The sequence below is a fragment of the Corvus brachyrhynchos genome, unplaced genomic scaffold, assembly GCF_000691975.1.
Source record: "Corvus brachyrhynchos isolate BGI_N302 unplaced genomic scaffold, ASM69197v1 scaffold281, whole genome shotgun sequence".
NCBI classification, from domain to species: Eukaryota; Metazoa; Chordata; class Aves; order Passeriformes; family Corvidae; genus Corvus; species Corvus brachyrhynchos.
In genome coordinates, this window is record NW_008236509.1 from 3,218,924 (window position 1) to 3,224,389 (window position 5,466).

General features: G+C 38.7%; 1 long non-coding RNA gene across 2 annotated transcripts in view; it reads left to right on the forward strand.

Moving 5' to 3' along the window:
• The window catches only part of LOC108444722, a 79,676-nt gene extending 74,210 nt beyond the window's left edge, over positions 1-5,466 (forward strand). For both annotated transcript variants that reach the window (XR_001859374.1, XR_001859373.1), the window contains 2 exons: positions 1,933-1,977; positions 2,900-5,466. This is a non-coding gene — a long non-coding RNA (uncharacterized LOC108444722). The remainder of the gene's footprint in view (positions 1-1,932; positions 1,978-2,899) is intronic.

Genomic DNA, 5,466 nt, shown 5'->3' on the forward strand with positions numbered 1-5,466 from the left:
CGGAAGAGTGTAATAGAAGACAATGAGATGATACGTAGAAAGGAAATACCAAGCAGCAAGAGAAAGACCAGAAAAAAATCCATGTAGCACTTAGCACTAATATGGAGGAAATGAAGACATTGCCCTCTAAAATCTTGACAGTTAAAATCCAGCTGTTTGTTACCGCATCCTAATCCTTTCTGCTTTATAGGTTTCCGGAATAATGGAATTTTAAATTAATGGGGTTTTGGTGAATTTATTTTCAGAATTGTGAATCTCCCTGTCACAAATTTCATTAACACAGATTAAATGTGAGGAACATTGCCTTAGTGACCAAAACAGGCTCACTTGACTGCTCCTTGTTCCACACAAGGAAAGAGGCATTGGCAATCCGGGTAATACAGAAAATGCACGTGTGATGGATCTGTTTTCTTTCTAATTTGAGGAAGTTAACACGTGTCATCACTGCAGATCTTTTCAGGCAATTTAAACTGCAAGATCTACATATCTCATGCCTATTTGTCATAGCTTTCCATGTTTTTTATTATACTGTTAATGTTTGGATAATTCTCAAGCATTTGTTATTACCTTTTCTCCTCAAGTGCATATTAAACATGGCCTTGCACAAATCTTGGTACATTAAATGTAATTGGCAGTATTATTGATATTTGCAGGTATGCACTGTTTCAAAGGATTGCATTATAATGAGGAAGTTTTCACTTAATCATCCTTTTTCCTCTGCCAGTGTAGGCTAAGTTAACTCTACCAATCACCAAATGTGAATTTGAAGCTGTATTTTTATTGCCAGTGATGTCAGAATTAATATGAAAGAAATAATATGAAGTCTTTAATATACTGAGTGGAAAAATAAAGTGCAGTGAAAACTTCCTGTTTACATGGTGGTCTTGTTATTGAGAAAAATCTTTTCTGCTTCATACCTCCTTATTGTATTATACAGGACCCATGAGAGTTTGATGCCATTAGCAAGTGCAGGAATGAACGCAGAAATGTTTCAACACATGTCAGAATTGTGCATTGTTTTGTATTTCTGCTGTTTTAAAATATTTTTCATTTAACAACACCTTTGTGCTGCCAAGAGAAACAAACAAATGGGTTTCATGTGTATGTACAAAATTCACCTATATGTTACAAGGCAGCCTTGTCCTTCCATGGCATGCTTTACACAAGCAGCATGGAGCTCTGTGGCAGCTGCAGTGACACAAAAGTAGTTATAAACAACAGCCCAAAGCCTGGATTTAAAATTCCCAACAGGTGGAGCAGATCATATTGCATTTGCCAATGTATTTCAAGGCTCTAGCTACTGTAAAGAAAATCCTTTTGTTGATATTTTCAAACAGAGCATAGCATTGGCTAAGGAGTTAATTATGTAAGAAAAAATCAGTAGTTACTAAACAGGAAAAAAGTGGCAACTGTAAGTGAAGGAAGGAAATCATGGTAAAAGATGGTAGAATAAGCTGGCATGTACATGGGTGATATTGTGAGTCTTGCATGTGGCATGTAAAGCATTTAACAAGTCAATCATTTCCACATTTCCCAAAGCACATGCTTTCAGCTTGCTTCAGTGGTACATTAAAATAACAAAAGTGTCATAACAGTTGTGATTTTTTTTTAATTTAAAAGGATGGCTGTTAGCAGAACTATCCTAAATCAGAAGTTTGGAGATGTTGAACTGGTGTTTTTTAAGTCATGAACCAGACTTTTTTTTTTTTACAAGGAGAAAGACTTACTTTTTTAAAAGCACCTAATTATAAGTTGATGTTTCTATGAAGTTGTGTTTTGTCTATAAATTAATGTTACAAAAAGTTATTGCCTATGCCTTAAAGAGAGATTTTTGGATTCTTTTGTGAATGTTCATTTTTCCTTTTGTGCTTAGAAGTGAAAATGGTTTTGATTATGAAGTGTATTTTCATATGTTTTTACTTTCTGTTAAAGGGCTGGCTGGCTTTTGCCTGTGCTGATTAACCAGAACACTTCAAGGTACACATTCATCCAGAATTTTTATTGCAGAATGTAAATTTCTAAACTTCAAAATTTGAAGTAAGGATATAGAGATTATTGTATAGTTTGATACTGAAATGGTACCATTCATAAGTTTGTATCCCTTTCCCCTTGCTGTGTATACAAGTTTCCTTGAAGAGCTGTGTGTACTTTCGATGCCCACTGCAGAATGTATTAAGGTAGCCTTTGCCTAAGGCAGTGCTCTGTACTTTGGCTCTTTCAGGCCAGTGCCTCTGGCTCCAGAGTAAAGGCTTAAGATCTGAAATAAGTTGCAATGATCAATTCCTTCAATAAATCTTAAAGAACTTTGAAAACTGAAAAACTGACTCCCAAAGGTGATTGAAACTTGTAATTCTGTTTTGCTCGACGTGAAGTTATATAATCCTTCAGCACATTACATGGTTCTCCCGTGGCATTAGGGTATTAGTACTAATGGAAAGACATAGTTATTACAAACAATTCCAAATTTCACGGTGTGTATCTTAATAGCAGAAAGGGATTTTCTCATGATTAAAAAGAAAAATGGGTGGCAAAATAAGGAAGAAATGCTTGTTCCATAGGGTGATCCCCTGGAGGCTTAATTACTGAAAAAACAAATAGGAGGTAAATGTTCAAGATGTTTACAGGTTAAACATTCCATGAGTATCTTTTAAATAAGAGTATCTGCAGCCTGGAAGCAGCTAATTGCTCAAGAATCACAGCCATTTGTGCTGCCTCATTTTCCCCTGGGATCGACACTCACAACAGGATAATTCTTACCCTGATGTAAGTGTCACAGTAGGGACTCAGTGTAATTTGCTGATATGATATCAAAAATAGCATTAAGGTAATTACATTTTGCACTTGTAATGTTTCACAGGCAAGAATATAACTGAAAATTACTCTTTTTTTTTGCTTATAGTAACCTGGCCGTTCCCCACCAGAACCAGAGCTTTCTTCTCTTTTTCTTTCTAAGGTTGAGCAGTGAAGCTACTCAAAAGTTTTGGGGCTTTTTTTGCATCTTCAACACAGAATTGAAGAACAGAGCTGAAGAACAAATTGAAGTACGTATTACACTGTTTGACTTGGGAGATGTTCTGTAGGCTAAGCTGATCCACTGTGTGATCTGTCTTCAGTCCAGTTCCACTGCAGCATAATTGAACTCTGTTCCTCTCGTTTTCTGGAGGAAAAGTAAAATGAGTAGATTGTTTTGCTCTTGTTGCTTGGATGTATTTCAGTTGATAAAATTAAACCTTTGTGTTGAAAAATTTAATTCTCTGTAACATTAACTTGTGAATTGTGAAACCTATGCAAGGAAGCTCAGTATTTGCAGCTCTTGGGATTACCTGGTCATACAGTAATTCTTACAGTCCAGGGCAATGAGAGCGCAATGGAAAAATGACTACAGCAAGAAAACCAGACCTTAGTTTGCTGGAAATTGCCATAGAGATCTGGATTTAAACTGAGCTCCTCCTGAATTTACATCACGTGACAGAATGACCCAAGTGCTACTCACTTGAGTCACCAGGGACAAAGGCAATGGATTTAATGATGGACTCAGCTCAACAGAGATTTTGCAAAGTTTTGTAGTAAGTTGGTGGTGTTTCTTCCAAGTCTTGTATCAGGTTCTGGAAAATGCCCAAGTCCTGGGAAGCACTTTCTTACTTGCGTGTGGTATCTTATTAAGGTGGTACCTATCATCTTATTTAGACATTTTAGCTTAGATTTACAACTTTGGTATTACAGAAGGGATGACTGTTCATTAAATATGAAGAGAGGGCTTCGGTGGATCGATGTTTATTGCACAGGGTCCCTGGTGGGCACACTCAGGCAGCGCTCTGCCAGCACCCACGCGTGCACACAGTCTCACCTTCGCAGGTGGTTGCGAACAGCCGCTCACACGCACAGTCTGTGCACGAACCGGAGACAGAGGGGCGAGAGGGGTTTCTGTATGCAGCTCCAAGGTGTTTAATGAAACCAACACACTGCAAAGAAGCAAGGACAAAGAACCCCCCCAAACACGCGCGTGTGGTTTTAATCTGAAGGGTCCCAGAGGCGGGCAGAGCATCAGAAGCCAATGGTCTGAGGGCTAGGGGGCAGAGGCAAGGGCGAGTGACACAACAGGAGCCAATGGGAGAAGGGATGGGAGGGGGGAGAGACACAGTGACCAGGGGAATCTCGGTAAAGGGAGAACTTTCTAGCACAGTGGTTTAGGGAGAGACCACTTCCAAAGCAACATGGGGGGTGTAAAGTGGACTTTGCCACCGCAACAATTAAATCCTGGTCCAAACAAGCAAAGGTATCCCAGAGATGACAAGCATGTGGGAACAGAGTTTAAATTTTTGTAACTACAAACTACAGGCACGTTGAAGAACTGATGGCAGCTTTCAAGCCAGCAGGTTTAACTGGTATGGTGGTTAGCCTACAAAGCCTCCAGGAGCTGCCCCATGGAGAGCTGCTCTGGAGCCAGCTGTGGCTTGTCTCTGCTTCATCCAGACCTCTACTGAGTTCTTGCCGGAAAAAAAATGTATTTATCTACCTGGCTTTGAGGGACTCACTGACCACGCTGCCCATGGGTGACTGTTTCCTGCCAAAGACTGGTCACGAAAATGCATAGAGGAGCCAAGCTGGACTGACAGTTTATCTTTGCAGCTGGTATAATTTCAATATACAGAAACAACCATTCAGAGAGAGATTGTTCTTCAATACAAGAAGCACTCTGAACATCTCAAAATTAAAGCCTAGAAATGAAGGCAAATTCAGAGGATGTGTTTGAGAGCTCTCCTGCAATGGACTAAATCACACAGAGCAAAAAAGAAGGGACATTTGAATATAATTTTATTTTGCCATTGAACAGTGCTAGGGACCTTTTTTGTAGATAGACAAATGCTTGTCATTACTTTGTGCTCAAAGGCAACATTGAAAGTGACCTGGAACAGGCAGGAACTGACTTTTTTCTACTAATATGATATGAAAGTTTTATCGTATTAGGAATTTTCTGTCATGGTGGATTAGTATCAGGTCGTATTAACGTTCGTTTTTACTAACTTACAATGAAATGTGCTAACGTGACTACACTTCACTATCACATGAGAAAAAAAGCAGAATTATTTTATATTAATGTGATACCATAGAAAGATTTCAATACCTCTGTCCCATGGCAAGTAGGAAGAAGTTAAAAATAAAATAAAATATAATGGCTTGGGACAAGGAGTTTTTTTCCCAGGGATGAAACTCCTTCCCTCACCCTCCCCATCCCCAACATCATGTCTATATTTGTTTAATGGTTTCTGGATTTTTGAAGTGATTAATTTTGAAGCACTTTGGGCTTGATTTCATAATTATGGTTGTTCTCCCATTTCTAACTAGAAGTCATTGGGAGCAGCAAATACTGGATACCTATACAAAACAACCCAGGATGTTCCAGGCTGATTATTCCTTTACTTTCAACAAAGCAAGTGTTGACTTCTCAAAATGTTGATTTAGAAG